This window comes from Balaenoptera borealis, assembly GCF_965194805.1.
Source record: "Balaenoptera borealis genome assembly, chromosome: 12".
NCBI classification, from domain to species: domain Eukaryota; kingdom Metazoa; phylum Chordata; class Mammalia; order Artiodactyla; family Balaenopteridae; genus Balaenoptera; species Balaenoptera borealis.
Genome location: NC_138869.1, coordinates 91851962 through 91875907, shown reverse-complemented (window position 1 = coordinate 91875907; position 23946 = coordinate 91851962). Strand labels below are relative to the sequence as shown.

Below are 23946 nucleotides of genomic sequence, written 5' to 3'. Positions count from 1 at the left end.
TTTTTTTTCTGCATCCTGGTCATTGCGCAGTCTGCTGGCTTTCAAAGAACAAGCCAAATTGTCAAACGCTGTCAGTGTGTAATGTCATGTTCGATCTGGAGCTGAAAAATGCGGCCTCAGGTTTCTGGCCTGTCTTTTATGTTGCAGAAGCACCGAATTGTTAAACAATCTGGGGAAACTGAAGGCAGCAAATGTGCAATAAAATTTCCCGTGTAGTTCAGTGCTACATAACAAGAGGGACCAATAAACCTTGCTCTACTCTTGCATTGGATGCTGACTTATCTGTAGGAACGCCAATCACAGCAGATGTAAAGAAGAACAGATAGAACTTTTTAAAAATAAACTTCAGGAAATAGTTTTAAAGTTTTTTTTTCTCTCTGTGTTTCAGCTAAAGCTCTAAGCTTTCCTAAAATGTTTTGTTGGAAACAGTGAGAATGGAGCAAGGTCTATTTTCCATTTTCTTCCTGGTTTCTGGGCTTGCAGAATGGCCTTTTAATAACCTGAACTTGTAGGGGTGTTTTAATTAAGGACTTCATTGTTAGAAAATAATAACATAAACCTAACATCTCCTGTGACGGTCATGCTTTATTTATGGTTTTACAACAACCTTGTGTTTTATCCTTTTGGTATATCACCATTGTATCTTGGAGTTTCTTTTGAAGTCGCCAAAAAATCCCAGAAGCTTAAAGAAGGAGAGAAAACATCTTCAGCCACTTTATCTTTTTTTCTTGATGAAGTAATTTATCTCTGAAAACTGTACTCAATTCAGTACGTGGGACTTATGAGTACATTTATTGTTTTAAAATGTCGTATTAGATCAAATGAAGAATGATTGTGTTGAAAATAAGATAACTATTTTGTAAAAGAATTTCTGTCTGTCTCTGCCAAGAATATTATGTGTATTTTCCTCACATCAGGAAATGGGCATAATTTTGATGCCTTTCACTTTATTTTTGAAAGTGCTTGTGTTTTTGTCTTATAAGGAAGGGCAAAAAGGTAAGCAGTACTAACTGTTCATCACCAAAATTAATTTACATTGAGGTGAGATGTTAGTGGAATTCTCTTCTCCTCCTCTTTCTAGCTCTGAAACTCACTCCTAAGGCTGCAATGTGGGGCAGAGCAAGGTGCGCACCTGCAGCAGGGAGAAAGGGGGCCGTGATGGCTTAGAGCGGGATGTTAGACCCAAGGGGATGAGTAGGCATAGACGGAGAGGGCAGTGTGGCAAGGATGTCGGGTACTGGTCAGGGTGGTGAAGATGCTTATGTTCAGGGAGAGCCTGGTGTGCAATTTTAGAGCCCCAGCAGGGTAAGGAAGGTATCCACATGTGTAGTGGGTTGAAATATAGATCCCAGATGGATACGTCCAAGTCCTAACTCCTGGTACCAAAATCTGTATTAGTTTACCAGGGCTGCTGTGACAAATTGCTGCAAACTTGGTGGCTTAATACATCAGAAATATATTCTTTTACAGTTCTGGAGGACAGAAGATCAAAATCAAGGTATCAGCAGGGTGGTTTCCTTCTGGAGGCACTGAGCGAGAAACTGTGCCAGGCAGCTCTCCTAGCTTCTGATGGCTGTCAGCATTCCCCTGATGTTCCTTGGCTTGTAGATACATCACTCCAACCTCCTCCTCTGTCTTCACATGGCCCTCTCTCCTGTGGGTCTGTGTGTCATCTCCTTTTCTGTCTCTTATAAAGACACTTGTTTTGGGGTTTAAGGCCCTGCCTAATCCAGGGTGATCTCATCTTGAAATCCTTACCTTAGTTACATTGCAAAGACCCTTATTCCAAATAATATCATATTCTGAGATTTCAGGTGTTCATATTTTGGGGGGGCCACTATTCAACACACTACAGCATGGCAGGGGGCAGCTCATCTTGTGGAGTCAGAGATCAAGGGGAGTGAGAGGGCGTCTCTGTGGAGGGGCAGCTGCATGGGGTATCAGAACCCGCACAAGGCAAGAGAGCATCCATGCAGGAAGTGGTCTGGCACAGGGTGTCAGATCCAGAGTGGTGTGAAGAGGGCATCTGCATGGGGAAGAGGAGAGAAGGAGGCATGAGAGACTGGTCATACATGATGCAGTGATCAAACAGGCAAATATATTGAGGGTAATGGAAGTGAAGTTTCTCACTGTCAGAGAAGTTAAAAATGTGAAAAAAGAAGAAAATATTGGAATTGAAGATATTGGTGTGAACTCATGATTTTTTAAATTCAATATGGATAGATATAGTAACACACGGAGATGTAAATGTGCGTAGATTGTGTATATGTGTATAATCCCTAGCTCTATCCACTGAAGGGTCCTGGGAACAAGACACTACAATAGCAATGAGCATACTTAGCACCCATTTCTTGGCTTCTAATGACCAGACTTTAGTAAAAGAGAGCTCCTTGGAAAAATGGCTAATTTCAGAGTTTGGATGGAGGAAGTGTAATATAAGCCTGGAGTGCTAGAAATTGTGGAAGTATTCAAAGAATAATGGGAATATGTCAGAAGGACATAGAAGTCCCCTCAAAGAGGCTTGCATAAGCCAAATTGTGAATAATTAGAGCACGAAAGTAAATGATAGTCATGTATTACAACCTATTAAATACAAAATGGGAAGTCCATAGTGATCTCAGTAAATGAGTAAAATGAAAATTTGATGAGATATTTAGATACTTTCAAATACCTCCCCACAAAATGCTTACTCACGACAAAGGGGAAAGTGAGTAGCCTTTCAGTGGGAAAACCTGGCAGACACCACCTTAACCAAGAGATCAAAATGGACACCATCAGTGATGGCGTAAATCAAAATCATCACCTGATAGAATGCCATGAGAAACATCTGTGATATTCTTGCCATAGATGCATAAATAGAATCTAATTATAAGGAAGTGTCATAAACCCATCTGGGGGCACAGTCTATAAAATAATTGAACTGTAATTTTCAAAAACGTCAAAGGTATGAAAGTCAAGGAAAGACTAAGGAACTGTTCAGTCTGAAGGCATCTAGAAAGATGATAACCCACTGCAATGTGTGATTCTGAAATGGACCCATGGTTTTGACAATTGGTAAAACTAGGAGTCTGAAAATTAGATTGATGGTAACACCTCAATATATGAATTGCTTAGGACATACCTGGAGCAGGGTAAGCACTCATTAATTTTAGCTCTGATTAAGATGAAGAAGAAGAGGAGGAGGAGGAGGAAAGTGAGTGAAGGACCATATGAAAAATATGTCTGGCAACTGTCTATTGTAATATCCTGGAAATTGGAAGATGAATGTTCTGGATTCGTACGAAGAAAACTGTTTCCCTCAGGTCTAGTCAAGTTAAATTGAGATATAAATATAAGTTATATTCTTTTCGGCCCACAGAGAAATAAAAAGCATTTGACCAGGTAACTCGGCACTTGGGACCCAGAAATTGTAAAATTAAATTGTTTTCATGTATGTGAAAAATTCACTTCTCTTCCAGTATCCAAAGAAAAGAAATGAATATGAGAAAGGGAGCTTGAAATGTCCCATCATTGTAGAATTGGGAGCAATTCACTGAGCTACAAAGTTGGAAGAGATAATGGAAAGCATGCCAAGATCCTTTTACAAAGCCAGTTTGGAAGAACTGATTCCTTATTCTATTTCCATTTTACAAGGGAAATATAAATCCCAGCATAGTATTAGTACTTCTATGTAGATCTTGGCTTGTGTTTTCCAATGTGTAGAGTTCAAAGTGTGGTGTCATTTGTGTTCAGGGAAGTCCTGTGAGTATCCTCACTTACTCTTGTTGGGATGGCATTTCTGTGGCTTCGGAATATCCATAGGCCATTGTTTCAGCAACGCCGGCCTAATGCAGCACAACCTCAACCAAGAAGTATGTCAAGAAAGTATTTCCAATAATTGCCACAAATTTATTGTTCTAAAACCATCTCATATTGTCTTGAGTTGTCACTAAGTGTGGATTTGACCCTTTTAATATGTAATCCTCAATATGTTTGATTATCTGATTTTCCAGAGGAAAATTTCCCTCATCTAGGAAATAATAAATTATTGGTATAACCTTGATGGTGAGAAAGTTAGTATGAAAGTTAGTTAAAAAAAAAAAAAAAAAAGTGGAGGAGAGATGGTGGAAGCAGAGAAAGAGTCAAAGCTGGCTACCTGACAGGAGGGAAGGAAACAATGAAAATGCTCATGCAGAAGTACTTCATTTCACAGTCCAGAAGAGGGAAGTGTAGTTAAGAGAGCACTAGACAAAGATTCTTAAGACTTGAGTTCTAGTCTTACTATTAGCTATGGGAGACCTCAAAAGAGTTACACAATTACATTATCTCTATTTACATCTGTAAAATGGGGACAATAATAACTTCCCTGGCTACCTCACACAGTTGTAGTAAGGAACAATTTTATAATAAAAATGTATTATACGCTTAAACGTTCTACTCAGATGTAAGGTGGTATTCTCTTACATGTTTACAATGCTGATTGTACTTTAATGAACATATTTGTTATTTAATCTCTACTTAAGCTCAGAGAAGTGTATAACAGATGTGTGAAGAATTTGTATTAAAGGTAGTCTAATTAAAACAGAAATTATGGTGCCCTAAGTCAGCAGTCCCCAACCTTTTTGGCATCAGGGACTGGTTTTGTGGAAGACAATTTTTCCACGGACCAGGGGGATGGGGGATGGTTTGGGGATGATTCAAGCACATAACCTTTATTGTGCACTTTATTTCTATTATTATTACATTATAATATATAATGAAATAATTATACAACTCACCATAATGCAGAATCAGTGGGAGCCCTGAGCTTGTTTTCACTTGCCGCTCACTGATAGGGTTTTGATAGGAGTCTGCAAGCAGTTGATTTATTGTGGTCTGCATGCAGTCAAACCTCTCTGCTAAGGATAATCTGTATTTGCAGCCATTCCCCAGCGCTAGCATCACCGCCTCAGCTCCACCTCAGATCATCAGGCATCAGAGTCTCATAAGGAACGTGCAACCTAGATCCTTCTCATGCGCAGTTCACAGTAGGGTTCCAGCTCCTGTGAGAATCTAATGCCGCTGCTGATCTGACAGGACGCGGAGCTCAGGTGGTCATGAGAGCGATGGGGAGCAGCTGTAAATACAGATGAAGCTTCACTTGCTCACCCACCACTCACCTCCTGCTGTGCAGGCCAGTTCCTAACAGGCCATGGACCGGTAGTTTGGGGACCCCTGCCCTAAGAGGTAAACCCCAGATTAGTGAGAATTCACTTAGCTGATGGTTTAGGATTTTGGATTGCCAGTGACAGAAACCTCAGGTAGGTGAAGCCGCACGTACCTGAGATGTTCATGATTTGATTAGGGTCCAGAAAAGGGAGAGTGCTGGGATTGGCTCCTATATCACCTGTGTTGTTTTATTCCCAGGCATTGTCTTTGCATGTGGTAGCAAAGAGGACTACCTGCTAATAAAGGTCACCTTTTTAAGGGTCATTTCAAGCCATTCCGGAGAAGCATTAAAAACTACTTTGGGTGTACTGGGAAGGTTATTTGTGCTTTCCCTAGTTCATGATGAGTGGGGCACTGAGCTGAGGTGCAGAATAATGTCCTGTAGTGCAGGGGTTCGTGTAGTATGGCCAGTGGGCTGAATCTGGTTGTCAGCCTGTTTTTGCAAGTTTTATAGAAACCCAGCCACAGCCATTCATTTACATATTGTGTATGCCTGCTTTCAGGCTACAGCAGCAGAACTGAATAATTGTGACAGAGATATTTACTGTCTGGTCCTTTACAGAAAAAAGTTTGCTAAACCCTGCTCTAGAGGAATGTGTGTTTCTAGTCTCAGCAGTAAACTTCCTGGATTTTTGTTTTCTCATCTTTACAAGGATGGCTGCAGACTGGATGATCCTTGAGAGTCCTTTCTGAAAGCCACTGTTTATTCTCCGACAGCTCTTTGGCTCTGTTCCTAATGCTACTGAATGCACAGTTTAGTGCCCTGGAATTCCCTTCTGTCTTCTTTTAACCTCATGCCTCTTGACAGAGTTAAAATCCTGGCCAACCTTAGACATCTCCAAAGTCATTTTCCTCAATAAGAAGAACTGGATTCACAAGTTAACCATTACGCCATACACACTATGGTTGAAAAAAAAGCACCTCTTTTATGCATTGTGTGGACTTAAGCACCTACTCAGCTTCCCAGGTAGCAGGGAAGACTCTTCTACAGCATATATTATCCATGTAGGGGCCAGAAACTCCTCTTTACTATGAGGGTGATGAAAAGGAGGTATGGGGTGAAATGGTATGAAGGGATATAATAAAGAGTCATAGAATTTGAGAATTAGAAAAAGACCTCTGTGATATTTCAATCACTTACAATTTTTTAAATGAGAAAAATGACTCCTGGTCAACTTTCACCTCCTTAAATGACTGTATTGGCAATGCCTGTGTATTTGGGTTTAAGAGTCTCAATCTATCAGTTTTAAAAGTTTGAAGTAATGAAATTATAAAGTTAAAACAAATAGACAAAAAATTCCAGAGCCAGCCTCTTCCTCCTTTACTCTTCCTTTGGTGTTGGTTCTAATTTCTCAAACTAGTAGGCAGTCTTTCGCTTTTTATTACTTGCTTACTGATGGCGTTTGCCATTTGTAGCAGTAATAATGGGATCATCTATATGTCTATGACGTTGTTGAATGTCTAATTATATCACTAGAGAAAGGACAGTGGCATTCTCTAATTTTGTAACCCTCCAGCACCTTTGACAGGGGACTATGGTCCATATTTTATACCTTTAGTGTTTGTGCAGAAGCTGGGGAGTTAATGGATTTAGCACACTATCCTAATCACTAGCCTTTTGGGGGAGGGCTGTATGTGTATATATATATATATATATATATATATATATACACACATACACACACACACACACACGTTATGATGGCATCATTCCTGTTTTAACATAGAGCTGATCAAAGATGGACATGTGTTGCTCATTTTTGCATAACACTGACAAAATTACTTAGTTGTCGAAAAATTGGAGCTCGGCTCTAGGTATTTAATGTCATTTCAAGTATACCATAGTATTTTAAGGCATAAATATTCAACTATCTTCAACAACCTGAGAACAAAAATAAATATTTTAATGAGAAGAAAAAAAAAGTGGGCTATGACAAGCTGTGACTTAATAAAGAAAGACAAGGAATGGTCTCCATAGACCAAGAGAAAAATAGGGCCTCAGATATATTTGTACTGGAATGTTATGAATGTAAAAAGCAGCTTGTCAGAAATCCCCCACCAAACTTACATTATTTCAAGACCAATGCTTCTTAATGAAAAAAAAAAAAGGAGAAATCAGTTTTACTTCTCTATGTTTAATATTTATGAACTTTTTTTTTAATAATTGCTGGAGGGTTTTAATTTCAAGTACAATAGGCTGACGGTAACAGTTTTAAATAAGGCAAATGTGAAAACTGCAAGTAAATGAAAACAAAATAGGGAGAAATGTCTAATGGGTATAAAGCTTAGTACCCCAACTCCGATGTGCGAGAAATGGAATGTATCTTTCTTCATTTAAACCTAATTTCACTTTTGAGCCCCTGATCCCTGGATCTTAATTTCATTCAGTTCAGGGATGCTTCCCTTTTCCTAAGGGTTGTACCTACATTTAAGGGGATAAAATAGAGCCACAGTGTGAAGGGGGTGAGAGCTTGGCGGGGCGTTGCTATTTCGTGGCACCAGGCAGCCATGCGGGTGTCTTTCTATGCTGGTGTTTATCCACACTGGCCTAGACCCAGATGTCTTCTTTTGCGTTTGATTCTTCATTCATTCTTTTCTACACTATGACTTCTTTAGTTCTGACTCGTTCTTGAGTATTTTCAGGCCTCTTTGGATTCCATGGAGAACCTTCTATTTCCTCTTCATCTTGCTGATCCTGGGGTGGGAGGCTCTTTGAGACCTAGTTTGCCTAATCACACCTCATAGATATTTCTTTCCTGGAGTCTTGCCACCTTCCCAGGACAAAAGACTATAAGTCTTTCCTCTTAGATCTTCCAAACACCCAAGTCTAACCAGCAATTTCTCAGAAGTCCACAGAGTTTAAACACCCTTGCTTCTCCTTCAATCTCCCCTCCTTCTCTGTGGGGAAACTTTGTCTAGTTTGGAAGTAAAATGGCCTGTCTTTCCCTATTGAGTATAGTCTCGAGACTGTTGCCTATTATTTGAGATTTTTCATTTCTCCCTGAGGACTAGGCTGTTAAAACAATAGTTGACTCCCTTTATCTTTTTCTTTTAGTCTTCTGCTGGGTTATGCCTTCTGTAAAGCAACAAATTAAAAATGCTTTAACTGAATAAATGGCACAAAGATCAAGGAGGACAAGCTAATATTTCTAAGTACTGTCCTGCTATAAATAAAAGTATGGTTTAAATTACAATGGTCGGGTTACAGGTGATTAAAAAACCACCTCATTCATTACTTCCAATGCTCTTGGTTTTCCAAATAGCAGACGAGGAGTCTTCCTGGGCTATTGCAATATCTATCTGAAATTAGACTCAATTCTTTGAAAGCACCAACTCATCTTTAAGGTCCAGGATCATTTGCAAATAAGTGGACTTCATTGTGTTAGTTTATTACCAACTGATTGCTGGGCCCCAGCGGAATGACAGAGTAATGGGTATTAACTAGCAAGCAGAAGTCCCATGTTCAAGTTCTGATTCTGTCACTAATTCTGAAATTCTGCATTTAGTAGTTGCCTGCTTTATGTCTCATTTAAAAATATATATTGAGGAAGTGGATTGATTTTCAAGACTTATATTCCAGTTTTATTTTGATTCATATACATACCACATTGGGTGACTTTGGGGTATAAGAAAAGATGAAGGAAAGATCTGGATCCTGAACATGTAGGGCAGTGGTCCCCAACCTTTTTGGCACCAGGGACCAGTTTTCGTGGAAGACAATTTTTCCACGGATGGGGCGGGGCAAGGAGGATGGTTTTGGGATGATTCAAGCGCATTACATCTCTTGTGAACTTTATTTCTATTATTATTATATTGTAATATATAATGAAATAATTATACAACTCACCATAATGCTGACAGGAGGCGGAGCTCAGGTGGTAATGTGAGCGATGGGGAGTGGCTGTAAATACAGATGAAGCTTCGCTAGCTCGCCCACCGCTCACCTCCTGCTGTGCGGCCCAGTTCCTCACAGGCCACGGGCTGGTACTGGTCTGTGGCCCGGGGGTTGGGGACCCCTGATCTAGGGAACGCAGGTTAGTGGAGGGTATCTTGGGGGTTCTTAGAACCCCAATGCAGGGAAGAGTCAGGAGGTTATATGGAATGCAATTTGGTAAATAATCATTTCTTACTGAGCATTTTTCTTTAAGCTGTAACATGCCCACATTTTTAACCTCCACCAGGCTGAACTGTTTGACTCAGTTTATATTTCTGATATAAAACTCCATGCAGTAAAAACTGGTCTTGCTGTTTTAGGTACATATTATAAACTGCCCAATAGATTATAGAAAAATCCATACAAAATCTCTGGTCGCAGAGGATTTGTGTTTGTAATTATATGGCACTTTTTATTTTGACAGGTCGGTTTAATAGAAATTACGTAAACATTTTTAAATGATGGCCTTAAAACGGGGTGGGGGGGGTGGGAAGAATGAGCACACTTGAGCTCCCTCCCGAAAGCTGAATCGCTCTTTGTGTTTAAAGTTTTGACAGAGAGAGAGAGAGAGAATACCCTTATTTGGTAATGGTACCCATTAAAAGGACAGTATATTACATTTCATCTTCCTCCTTCACATTCCTGCTTTAAGGATTTGGGAGCAGAGTGCTGTGAGACCTCTAGAGTTAAGAGGCTGGAGACAGGTAGTTTGGAGGATATTTTAAGGCGTTCTCAATAATATGTGTAGTCTGAGTGGTGAAGCTTAATTAGCTTCACTTAAATCCAAAACATACCGAACAGCTACTGTGTGTCTAGCGCTGTGCTATGTGCTGATGTGGTATAAAGGGGAAATAAGAGCCATTGACTCTTAGAGATGAAAAAAAAAAAAATTACAGCGATTGATTTCCTGTCCAACACACAGTTAAAAGGTCACTAGTACCTTCTTTTAACTTGCTGATCATTGTCAGCCCCTAATTGTAGATGGATGGTGTGATACAATGAAAAGATGGCTATATTTAGACTCAAAAGTCCTGGGTTTGAGTTCTGGCTTCACTATCTATTCTATGAACCTGTTAAATGGAGGTGAGGACTATCCCACCTGCCTTTCTGGGTTGCTTTGGGTGGCAAATAAGATGGTGTATACACCAGCTTCTTGCAAACCAGAAGAAGTTATTCTGGCTTTCTAAAGCTGCGCTCTGTGCCTGCCGATCCAATGCGACACACGCTTCCGTTGCCCGTCCCAGATACCCGCTCCTCCACGAAGCTCTCCTGAGCTATCCGGAGGGGATCTCTCTGAGCTTTCACAGCATCACTGCCAGTGACTCTCTTAAAGCATGAATTTTATGGTGCCCGTTATTCAAGTGATCAATTTTTAAATTGTGTGTTTTTGATAAAATTAAAAATCTCATCCTATTCTTCAATATTCCTTGGAATTTCAAAATGTACTAAATATCATGAGTTAAAACATCATGGTGATTATAATGTTGAGTATTCTTGTTTAGAATATGCATGCCCCTCTCAAGACTCTAGTATACTTTCTGCCCACTCCACATCCTTTCTAAGTGCCTCTTATTAAGGTTTACTGACTTAAGGGGCTTGTCTTAGACCTTGGACGGTGGAGGTTGTGCCTGCTACGCCTCCCTTTCCCCCCAATAGCTAATGTCTAGTTAGTCTTCAGTAAGTATTAATTTTGGATACTATTAAGGACACTGGATAAGGCTTAAAAATCCAACACATACAAAAATTACACGATTAACCAGGCACTGAACTACTGTCAGCCAAATAAGCTGAGCTGTCAAAACATGCTCATGGACACACACGGGTTTACGGTTGCGAAACTAGAAGACGTGGCTGCATCTTACAGCACAGCGTGAAGAGCAAAGGAGGTTATGCCTGCCACAGAGGCGGGGCTCCTGGACGTGTGTCCCTTGCTTCCTGCACATGGATCCTTATTTTGGCAAATTCAGAGGGCTATCAAACTGGCATCTCGTTTGTCTTTATAAACAGAATTATTTGCTGGCCTTGTAAGCAAGGCCTCTGGGAGGTAACCAGCCCCTCAGTTTGTGGGAGCAGCGTTACACCTGAGCCTTAGCAGAATGGAAACCCTGAACAATAGTTCAACCCTTTGGTTTCTTTCTCAGTCACCATCTGCTTGAGAGAGCTCTGTTGGTAGAAGCAGATGCCGATGCTCAAGGCGGCAGTGCTGGAATCACATCCGCCATTTATTTCCTTGGGCGGTTTAAGACTAAATAAATAGAGAAATCATTTAAATAGAGAAAAGCTGAGTACTTTCTTTTTTTAAAATTTTATTTACTTTTGGCTGTGTTGGGTCTTCGTTGCTGCTTTCTCTAATTGCGGTGAGCGGAGGCTACTCTTCCTTGTGGTGCGTGGGCTTCTCATTGCGGTGGCTTCTCTTGTTGCGGAACACGGGCTCTAGACACGTGAGCTTCAGTAATTGTGGCACTCGGGCTCAGTAGTTGTGGTGCACGGGCTTAGTTGCTCCGCGGCATGTGGGATCTTCCTGGACCAGGGCTCGAACCCATGTCCCCTGCGTTGGCAGGCGGATTCTTAACCACTGCGCCACCAGGGAGGTCCCAAAAGCCGTGCACTTTCAGTGTCATCTTAAAAATGAATATAGGGACAAGATAAGTGGTTAACAAGGGTTTGGGAAGGGAGTGAGGAGTGACTGTAAATGGCATAAGGTTTCTTTCTAGGGTGATTGAAATGTTCTGAAATTAGATTGATGATGGTTATATAGTTCTGTAAATATCCTAAAATTCATTGAGTTACACCCTTAAAATGGGTGAGTTTTACTGTATTTAAACTATACCTTAAGAAAACTGTTTTGAAAAATGAAGATTTCCTAAGGTAGAATAATATGGGTAAGAGAGACAGTGTGGCCTCCGGGAGCCTCTCTGCACAGGGACCCGTAGCTAGGCAGGTATGTGACAGGGCCGATTCTGATGCCCAAGACAACTGCTCGTTATCACCCCTGACAGGCAAGTGTTCGTCCCATCACAGCAGGTGTCGGAAGGTGATGCAATTCCCTGCTGTTAGTATGATTATATTGACTTAAGTTTTTAATTTTCTTTCTTGCTGTTTTTTGTTTTTCTCCACCTTCTTGGCTACTAAAGCAGGAAGGTTTGTTTTTCAATTGCCTTTTCAGAAGGCAATAAAGAGGGTTTGGTCCATTCCTCTCTTCTAGGTCCTTACGATTATCAGCACCCCTCACTGGCTTAACCAAACACAAACCATAAGCAACTCTGAAAGGATCATGGAAGAGCTGTAGTATGTGTCTGCTGTGGACTGAGTTGTGTCTCCCCAAAATTCATATGTTGAAGCCTAGGCCCCCAGTGTGACTGTCTGGAGACAGGGGCTTTAGGAGGCACTTGAGGTTAAATGACTTCATAAAGTAGGACCCTAATCCGATAGGAGTGTGGCCTTAAAACAAAAGGAAGAGCGAAAGCTTGCTGTCTCAATACCACCCCCTTCCCCATATGAGGACATAGAGAGGAGGAGCCAGGAAAAGAGCTCTCACCAGGCACCAAATCAGTCGGCACTGAAATCAAGATACTAATTTCAGACATGGGTTTAACAACAGATTAGATATAGCTCAGGAGAGGATTGGAACTATGGGTCTATTCCTATTCTATTTTTTTGTCCTGAAAGTCAGAAGAAAATACTGATACTAAGACATGAGGAGAGAAAAAGCACAAAAATATGGAAAAAAGAGATACACGGAAAACAGTGAATTAGCCAACATACATGTAATTAAAATCTTAGATGAGGAGGAGAAAGAAAATGGTAAAACAAATTAGAAGACATGTTTGAGAATTAGACAAAATGAATGAAACACATTGAACCACAAATGCAAAAGGCCTTACAAAACCAGTGTAGAAAAATATATAAGTAAACCAAACCTAGGCACACCCTAATGAAACACTAAAAACTAAAGACAAAGAAGAAATCTTGAAAGTACCCAGAGAGCTTCTGGTTCCAGACATGAATGAGTACCTTGTATCACACCAACATTTTCCCAAGCACAACCATAAAAGCTAGACAAAATACATTTTAGAAAAGCCCAAAGTCATTGGAGTACAACTATTACAGACAGGGCTTAAGGTGCTACAATCCCTGATAGAGGGGAGGCACATCAAGGTGAGCGTCAAAGTCACACTGACTTTTTCCTTAAGGGAACTTCCCAGGTCATAGCATTGGGGACATAGTGTCTGAGCAGAAGACTATAGTTTCAATGGCCTGAGAGACAAAGGCTGCAACTTGGGACTGCCAGAATTCCTAGGATGTGAAGACCAAAATCTTAGAGAGAAGAGCTGCCGAGAAGTAAGTTTAAAAATTCACAGTGAGTCATTAGCTGATGTCTATGTTGTCCATGTGCAGAATAAAATCCCCCCCAAATGCTGGAAGCAGCGGCAAAGATTTGTGCAGTTGTGTCTGTTGGGGAGATGAAAATTGGAGTTCAGAGTGTGCCAAGGTGAATGAACTCTGGTGGCTACCCCAACTTTTAGTTGAGTTTAAGAAAGGCCACTTCCTAAGAGTAAGAGCCATACCAAAGAGGAAGGGGAAAGCTCTAATATAAACCAGCCCTAACTAAGCATAAAACAAACCTGTGACAGAGTCAAGGTGGTGCTCCTATATTTTCTATACCTGGCAGAGAAAAATTTTCTCAGTTGAAGAGGTCACCATTCAGAGCCTCTACATTTTTATATGGGTCTATTCTTAATAATTTAAAAAATTGAGGCATAGTCAATAACATGACCAAATGACTGGAAACCAAGGGAAAAAATGACAATAGAAACTGACCTCAATATGATTCAGATATTGAGGTTATCAGACAGGGTTGTAAAGTAGTTATGAATAATACGTTTAAGAAAATAGAATAAAAATGGAGAATTTCAGCAGAGACTTAATCTACAAAGAAAAAATCAAATTAATATTGGAACTGAAAAATACTATGTCTGAAATTAAAAATTTGATAGATTGTTTCCATTGACTAAGTGAAGAACAATAGAAGATTAATGAACAGGAAGACACATCAAAATAAAATGACAATTTTGAAGAACAGAGAGGAGAAATGGAAAATATAGAACAAATCTGAAGAGACATTAAATTGAAGCAATATTTGAATAAATGCTGAACAAGAGTTTTCAAAACTAAGAAGCGTCTTCAAAACACCGTTTCAAGATACTCCATTCATTTCAAACAGGAGTATCTATACCTAGGAAAAACTATACCTAGTTACATCATAATCAAATTTGATTTAAAAAAGACAAAATTGAAAAACAGTGGAGTAAAAAGTTCCATTAAAGGGAACAACAATACTACTAAATGGATCACTTTTCAACAGAAATTATGAGAGTCAGATGATAGTAAAATAATACCTTTAAATTTTGGAAAGAAATTATCTGCCAAACTAGAATTCAGTATTTGGTGAAAATACTCTTTGAATGTGAGAGGGAAATGAAAATACTTCCACACAAATGAAGTGAGAACTTTTCACCATCACAAATGCACTACAAGAATTCTGAATTGTTTATAAAGTAGGATGTTGATCCTAGGAGGAAACAGAGAGATGCAGAAAGAAAAGCAAATCATCAAAAAATGAAATAATAAAATAATAATATAAATAATACAAATAAAAATTCTTGATTAATCCAAAAGAAGGCAAGAAGGGTAAATAATGGAATAAATAATAAACAAATGGCAAAATGGTAGATATAAACAAATGTACTAGTAATTAAAAGTAAATGGATTAAATTCTCCAATGATAAGAAAGGTGTCAGACTAGGATAAGACAATAAAACTTGATTATATACTATTTACATGGGAAAATTTTTATATCTTTCTGCATATTAAGGCCAATGAAAATAACTTTTTTAGTCTGATTTTATTTTTTAGAGTTCTGAGACTATCTTAAATTATGTGATTTATTTTCTGAAAAGAAATCACTTTCAGTGCTTTTAAATCTCTGATAATGTTAGTTTTATTTTAACATGCTTTTCACTCTAATCAGGCTGTATATATGACTGAAATGAAATCTGTTCAAATCAGTGCTTTTTTTGATATTTGTTAAAGCTGATTATTAAATACTATAATTTCCTTTTATTGCTGTATTCTAATTTTCCAATAAATAGACTGAATCATTAGTCAGCTTTGGTATAGTAACAAAAAAGAAATTCCTTGATGGACCACAGACCTGCTGTCTTAGAACTCTCAGTTCAGGGTTTTCTGTAGCTCTTGGCTTCATCTTTTGGGATGTTCTTCCTTTTCTCCCATTTTCTTTGGCCATATCTGAAGGGAATGTTGGAGAATGTCCTCCTTGGATACTGAGCAGATTTATCAGCCTAATGTCTCATGGGAGAAATTTGGGGCCACGAACATTGGTTTAGATTTTCAGTTGTCATAGTCTTTCTTAATCCTGGTTGGTGCCACCTTTGCCGATACAATCTGTCAAACTTTTATTGCCTTCTAAACACCTCCATGTGCTAATAGCTACAGCCACAATTCTTTTTGAGACGCCCCTCTCTGTAGATTTATTTTGAGTTTACTGGATTCCTGGGTTAGCTACACAGACACATTCTCTGTATTCTGAGCAGTTTTTTCCTAACTAAAAGATTTTCTGTGGACAATCTTAAACTATTTATAGTGTTTAACTAAGAAGATGATGACCATACTCAAGATTTGCTCTTCACCTTGAGATCTCGTCTCAGTTTTGTTGCTCAAGTCTTTCTCAGTATTTTCTTTCACTGGTTGTAGGTGAAAAAAAAAAAAAACACCAAAAAAAACCCTGCGTCTTTCAACACTGCTAGAACTGAAGTTTTTGGATTCTCTCTATACATCCTCATTTCTGGATTCTCTCTATCTACTTTCATACCAATTCTATTGAGCTGCTTTTTCTCATATAAAACCTTGTTCAAAGGCAGCTGATAAAACAAACCAGGCACCCTAGCAAAATCCTTGCTTCACCATCTCTTTGCCTAAAGCCACAAGTTCAGTAGATACATGAGCTGACTTCTATACTATCACAGAGGATGTTTTAAATCAATATCACATCACTGTATAACATGGCTCCTCATTTTTCTCAGCCTCAAATAATATTTTTCTCACCACCTACCACCTGGTTCCAAGGCTGGTGCCTCATATTTTATGTATTATAAAGTCATCACCTTGCTTCTGGTACCAATTTCTTTATTCTGGTTCAAATTTATGTATTTTTCAGATTTGGTTCAGTATCAACAACCATAAAATCCCATTAATTTACAATAACAAACATTTGTTTTTTGCTCTCATCACAATTTGGCAGCGCAGCTGTGCTTCACACGTCCTCACATTCTGAGATGCACATAGAAGTGACATCCTTTATATTTTCTGTTTACACTTCAGCTGCACTATATACATTCTTTCTACATTTACTATGGTAGAGGGAAAGCACAACAGAGCTTCCAGAAACAGCCAATGTGTCTTCAAGCTTCTGCTTGTATGTAGCTCACATTATGTCATCTCTTACGCCTTTGGCCAAAGCAAGTCACATGGCTAGGCCTTACAAGGGAATGGGGAAGTATAACCTACTTACATGGCACAGCAAGTCACATGGCGATGGATGGGGATGTACTATACTTTTATAATGAAGAGGGGGACAAATAATAGAGGACAGTAATCTACCAAAAACACCAAGGCCAATTGTGTCTAAGAAGATTGATCATTTTGGTGGAAGGACTTACTAACGCACTGAGGTGCTCATATTTACTGCCAAACAGACTATTTAGGAAAACTAGAATCCTAGTTACAATGGGAAGAGGTATATCACAAAGATTTTTTTTTTTTATTGGAGTGCAGTTGAGTTGTTACGATGTTCATTATTAGTTTTGTTATTACCATGATGTTAGTTGTATGTGCATTTTTATTTATTAAGCACTTACTCTGTGTCAGGCACAGTAGTAAGCCTTCTCCTCACTTTATCTATTTAAACCTAAGAAGAACCTTGAACTGTAACTATTTCTTTTCCAATTATAGAAGAGAGTGTTAAAGGGCAGAATAGGTAAACAGTTTACCTAAGGTCATGGGTCCTGATCTTACGCACTGTAATATATCTTATTTTTCCATTATTTCTCTTTCATGTAATGCAGAAATTCTGTGAACATCATCGTCCATCCTCTATTTGGACTTCATGAAGCAGTTTATTTACCAAATTACCACTTCATTAAGTAGTTTACTCTAAATTAGGATAGTTCAAATTACCAGAAAAAAAATTAATGAGTCTTTAATCAGTTTCCCCTAATATTTTTTCCAGTTGGTCCCAGTTTCATCTTACGGAGCTAAACATATAGAACATAATCTAATGAATCTTCCTTTAAGTAGTATAAATATCTTTTAAGTGTTATCTTTTCTAAAAATAGTTTCTTTAATTTCTTATATGACATGGGTTACAAATTTTCACCGTCTCAGTTAACTTTCTCTTGGACCATCAAACCCTTTTAAGTGTGGAACAATTTCTGTTATGCTATAGGAACTCAACTATCTTTTCATTTTTAAGGGGATCAGTGGATATGTACTTTATCCAAGCTGTCATCATTAGATTTTTATCCTCCTTACTGTTAATTAAGTGGTTAGCTCAAAAGTATGGTGGATATTATTAGCAATAAGCCCTGAAGCCAAATTTTGGAAAATGTTCTAAAAAAGTTGCTGGACATGTCATTCCAAATTTAATAATAAGTGCTTTATAGGAACTTTTGTTTTGAACTAGTGTGTCATGATGGAGTTGAACAAGTAGATTAACATCTGAATACCAGTTTTAAATTACACGTTTGGCTTATATGAACAGAATGATTGTGATTAATAACTAGGCCTCCTTTGGTCTTGTTTTCCTCATCTGTAAAATAATTCTACTCTTAATTCTCACCAACACTAATGATAAAATCACTTAAAATATTGCTACTTGTGCTAGGCAGAGTTATCGTCCCCTAAAGATGTCCCCAGAAACTGTGCATCTGCTAACTTGACCATAGGGCCTTTGCAGATGGATTAAATTAAGAGTCTTGAAGTGAGGGAGTTTATCATGGATTAGCTGGGGTGGTGGGAAATGTAATCAGAAAGATCCTTAACAGTAAATGAGGGAGACAGGAGATGACAGAGGCAGAGTCAGAGTGATGCAGCACGAGAAACATTTGACTGTATGCTGCTTGCTGGATTTGAGGATGGAAGGGGCCATGAGCCAAGGAACACAGGCAACTTCTAGAAGCTGGAAAAGGCAAGGAAATAGATTCTTCTCTAGAGCCTCCAGAAAAAATAAAGCCCTGCCAACACCTTGACTTTAACCCAAGGAGACCTGTTTCGGACTACTGAACTCCAAAAATGTAATATAATAAATTGGTGTTCTTTTAAGTCATTAAATTTGTTGTAATTTGTTACAGCAGCTATAGGAAGCTAATACACTACTTCATTAGATTATTATGATGATTTAAAAACTTAACTGATAATGAGAAAGTGCTTTGTAAACTGAAGTGCTATAAATGTTAATTATTATTAATAAAATTAAAATGGGTTCTAACAACTAATTAGAAGGATGATGTCGATTTCAAACAAAATCTGGATTAGAAATGGGCTAGTGGGTCTTTGCCATTTTCATCAACTTTAATAGGGTTTCTCTCAAAGTGAATTAACAGAACCATTTAAAGCAGCCCCTCTGAGACCAATCTGAAATTAATTTTTTGGCATGATCTCCACAACATTCTCTAAACCATAAATTAAAAAAAAGCAATCATTCTTCTCTGCGTAGTACAGCTGCCTAAGTTAGAAGTCCACTGGTACAGCACACAAATGGCCTTAGAAGAAAACAATCTCTGTTGGTTGAAAACCTTCAAGAAAAGAAAAAGATTTTATATATGTCATAGCCCATTGCAGTGTAATCCTAATAATAAATTGATTATTTAAAAAATTTGTAGCCTGCAAATATATAGAGGAAACATTTTCTGGCGGTACTAAGCTCAAGAAAGAATTGACCTAATTCTCCCTCTCTCACCTTCCTCTTCCCTTCCCCCAACCTCAACCTCTGGTTGTTACCACTAATTAACCCTCATGAGAAATTATAATGACACTCTTTACTGGTGCAGACTGTAAAATAATCCAGTTGGTACAAATTGTTAGAGATTACCCCTTTTTAGCCAGTGGTTTCCTCCTTTGTGCACCTGAAAAGTATTTTACATTCAGGAACAATGATATTTGAAATTTAAGTCAACCTGTGTGTTTGCTTTAAACTATTCATATATGCAGCATTCTGTAGAAAAACAATTAATTGACTAAAATCTTCACCATGACTCCAGATATCTTTTTGTCACATGAAAAATAACTCACTTCTTTATCCTCAAAATTGTTTCTTTGCTGTGCTATTCAAAAGCATATCAATTGAAATTGAAACAAATTTGTCTGTTATAGACATAACCTTGGTTTCAAACAGATTCTGCTAAATCTGTCCAGTCTAGCACAAAGGGAAGAACATATTAGGAAGAATATGGCCTGGCTACTGGACATTGTAGGGACATTTACTCTATGATTTCACTCTGGACTTTGAGAAAATGTTCCTTTTGGTTTAATTCCTACGCAAAATTATTTTCATCTAGCAATTAAATAACAAAAACCTCCTGGGGAACTTTGAGCCACTAGACTTCTGGGAATTGTAGTCTGCTACAAAAAAGGTGGAGCTTAAATGATGCTAGGATGAATGTGAAATTCTGCCTCAGGAGCTGAAGAGTGCCAGTGAAATCTGGGTTTTATTTGTAAGGAATTCTCTTTGGGCCCACACTTAAAACAGTCGGGTGTGGCATGCACTTCAGCAGTACAGTTTGAACAGAACAGAAAGCAAGCAGAATTTTGATTTGCTCTGGTTTGGTATGTCAATATTAATATAACTAAATATGAATTGTTTTTGCATTTGTAACTCTTGTCCAAAACTGCACCAGCGGTTGCAAAAAGTAGACTGGCACCTGCTAGTTCCAGACATTTGACCTCCCCCATCGATGTCCTTGGACACCTTCACTCTAGAAGAACGCAGTCCCCTTTGACTACTGGATTAGTCCTATTCTTCTGAGAAACCTTCACACCTTCCAGTGCCCAGGAGTAGCATCCCTGCTGCCCTGTCGCAGCTTCCTTTGCTGTAGAGCTGCTCTCACCTTAAACCATGCTGAGAACAAGGGTGCCTCTCTCGATGCAGCCTAGTATGGCCCCAGGGAATATCGCTCTATTTATTCAGACCTCACCCCCCAAATTCTTTACTTCCCCCAGATATTTTGAAGTGTCCAAAATGGTCTGTGTTTATTCTGTCACCTCCCTGTGTCTTCTCAAGCCATAGCAGAAGCTTTGCCTCTCCATTGTACCCTGAGTTTGGAGAACCTTGCTTCCATGTTTCCATTATTGATGTGGGAATAGTGACAGGGCTTTGCTATCCAATGACACTGTTGTGTCAGCTGACTGGCCCTGAACCCTGCAAGGTGAGATCCCTTAGGCGAGTGTTTTTCACCTACCTGATCTTTTTCCTCTTTCCAGGTGACCACTACACACTGACTCAGCTAGACATAAGACAGCCCTGCTCGTTTCGGTCAGGTATTTATTTATGTTATCCTCACAAGTGCTTTTTATCCTAATCATTCTTCATTTCCAGCTCAAGCAGTGTGGCTATACCAACTTGCAACACTGCCCATCTCACTTTCTAGAAGATTTTGGTATTTGGCTTATAGTAAAACTCCTACCAAAAGTTTGTATTCTATATAGCTGAGTTAGGTAGTAACTTCCATCTAATGAAGGGTCCATTTTCTTATTACTTCTCTTCCTTTTATGCCCAGTATGGGTCTTAGCATTGATTCCACCTTTTACCAGAATCTCTTGGTTTTTTTAAAGTATAATATTTGTTCCATTGAGCTACAAAACTTCAATATGAAACTGATGATATAATTTTCTTTCTGGATTGCCATGTGAAACTAGAAAGGAAGGAAGGGAAGAAGGGATGAATAGACCATACGACCCTGCCATCTACACCAGTTCAAAAATTAATGGAAATATCCTCTACTGCCCTTTCTTAGACTTCTGATTCAGTAATTCTAGGTTGGGGTCAGAGACTGCATTTCTAATGAGCTCCAGGTGATGCCCGCGCTGCTGTTCCTCTGACTACATTGCAAATAAGAAAGCTCTAAAGAGGATCTGAGTGATTAGCCTTTTGATTCTTATTTTAAATATGTAATTGATTCTTGTAATTTTTTGTTCTTGTTGAAATCATAGCAGTAAATTTGCAATTAGTATTGGGAAGCTTAGGAGAATTTGAAATTTTTCTATGTTTGTAAGTTTAATTTATTTAAAGTTTAAAGATTAGTTCAGAACGCGGAGAGATTTTGCTTGTTAAGATCATAAATTTACCCAATCAGTCATATGAAGTAGGGCATTTTAATTTATAAATGGAATTTTAAGGGGATTTAATTAACTAAGTTTTTATATGAGACTGGTTGTTTTAAGGGGAATTTAGTTTATGTAACTTGAGTTTATCAAACACTAATCAACGTTTCCTCCACAAGTTGTCCTACTTTATGTAACATTTACTAGATTTGTAAATGGATGAGAAGATTTGCTGGTTGAATTTAACGCAAATTATGTTTCATTTTTTTTTTACTTTAATAAACAAAAATAAATCTAAAACACAAATAACTCTGAATAGCTTGGCCCTTGGATAAAACTCACCTCGACACTACTGACAATTTGTGCAACTCTGGCACATGGCTTTGAAAATGCCTAATTTCCTCTGCGTTGCCAGGGCTTCTTTTTTGATCATTGTTCCACCTTGGATGGACATGTGAGAGTACTTTCTAAGTTACTCAGGGCACTCAGCTCACTCCTGAGTAGGTGGGGCTTTGTAATTGATTCCTGGAGCTTTCTACACAGTCGCCCCCTTCTGGTCTGTCTGGGCGCCTCCCCCAGGTGATCTCTCCCTCTCTCCCCATCTCCACTCTCCCCACCCCTCACAGTTTCCCCAAAGACTCCTATGTCCTGTAAACGCCTTACCTTCCCTCCTTCCTCTCACCACATCCCATGCAGGCAGGGACCTACTTCCTTTTGTCCTCAGTCCTTTGGTCCAGGTTCAGTTCCATCTGGTGTGCCATTGTGGAGAGAGCAGGGGATTCAGATCCATGAAGGTAGAGAATAGGATTGAGGAAGGCAAGACATATACACGACATTAAGAATTTAAGCAAATCCTTTATTAAGCTAATAAAAATATTCTTTGACTCTTTTCTGTGAATTGAGTTGCATTACAAAAATAATCCCCTTCCAAGCTTGATATTGATCTGGCTTCTAAATCAGGGAGCATAAGTACAGACCTTGCGAAATAGATGGGTTGGGGTATGTCATCCTGCAGGAATAGACAGAGCACTCTTATCTGGTATTCTAACAGAGTAAATCATAATTCTCCTTTACCTTTTGTTTCTGTATGTCAGTTCCTGCATTCTCCAACCTGTCCCTCCCTTTCAAGAAGATGATCTCTTGACTAAGCCTTTTTTGGAGTCAGTTTTTTAGAACAGTTTTAAGGTTCACAGAAAATTTGAAAGAGAGGTACAGAGGTTCTCCATGTGCCCCCTGCCCCCACACATGCATAGCTTCCTCCACTATTAGCATCCCCCGCCAGAGTGGGACGCTTGTTACAACCTGCCCATCATTACCACCCGAAGTCCATAGTTTACATTAGGGTTCACTCTTGGTGTGGTACATTTTATAGGTCTAGACAAGTGTATGATGAGAAGTATCCATTATTATGGTGTCATGCAGGGTATTTTCACTGCCCTGTAGATCCCCTGTGCTCTGCCTATTCATTCCTTTCGACCCTCCCAAACCCAAGCAACTACTCATCTTTGTACTGTCTCCATAGTTCTGCCTTTTCCAGAATGTTACTGAGTTGGAATCATATAGTAGTATTTAGTCTTTTAAGGTTGACTTCTTCCACTTAGTAATATGCATTTAAATTTCCTCCATATCTTTGTGTGGATTTTTTATATAGCCTAACAGGAGCCTCCTCTTATCGCCAGGTGACTGTGTTCTGAAATCAACATGCTCACTTAAGCCTCGAATCTGGGATGCTCATTTAGTTGAGGCCCTTCTCCCCACCTGTCCAGCCTGTGCCTAACTGTCTAGTTTCCTGATTTGCCTTTCCATTGCCTGATGGAACCAGAGCCCTGCTCTGGACCTTACTGACCCAGCCCCAGGTTGATGGACCATGTCTTGGAAATCCCAAGAGCTGGAGACCCCACATCTGCTTCTAACCCATGAACCTACTAGATTGGAGACATATGATCTGCCTGCTTTGCTAGTACAGAGATTTGTGGTCTTATGTTCCCAGCACCTGGGCAGTACCTCCTGGATGTATGTATCAGCCTTGATTAAAACCCAAGTTCCCTCATCTCCTAGAACTTTATTATTTCAACTGCTTGTTTTACCCTTGGGGGCAAGTCATGCCACCTGGTTAGTTTTCCCTGCTCTAGACCCTTCCATTCCCCGATTCCATTAGTCTTCCTGCTGCCCTGCTTGTGCTCCCAGCATGCAGAGAGTCCATATGAGTTATAGCCTTGCACATCCGCAGTTCAATTGTAATTGATGTTCATGGGCATGTCCCTAAGTCACTGTAGGAGCTAAAGGTGCCTTCTAAATCATCAAGGAAAGAATAAATTATTTTCAGTAAAATTATATCATTCCCACATTTTCATTCTTTAAGACCTGGTAATCCACGTAGGAAATATGGTTAGCTCTGTAGTAATCAGATTCATCAACAGTCCATTCCT

The 23946-nt window shown here is 39.1% G+C and overlaps 1 protein-coding gene and 1 long non-coding RNA gene across 3 annotated transcripts in view; one reads left to right on the top strand and one right to left on the bottom strand.

The window, feature by feature from the left end:
- Positions 1 to 23946, top strand: part of HDGFL1 (HDGF like 1) — a 740887-nt gene that overhangs the window by 424591 nt on the left and 292350 nt on the right. Inside the window, exon 6 of one of the 2 annotated variants that reach the window (XR_014232479.1) lies at positions 20678 to 23870. The gene's annotated coding sequence lies outside the window, so the exon portion shown is untranslated. Of the gene's footprint in view, positions 1 to 20677; positions 23871 to 23946 lie in introns of those variants that run through there. The other variant, XM_082346425.1, reaches the window with a different exon arrangement.
- The window catches only part of LOC309607661, a 345875-nt gene that overhangs the window by 30842 nt on the left and 291087 nt on the right, over positions 1 to 23946 (bottom strand). The gene's annotated exons all lie outside the window — the stretch shown is intronic.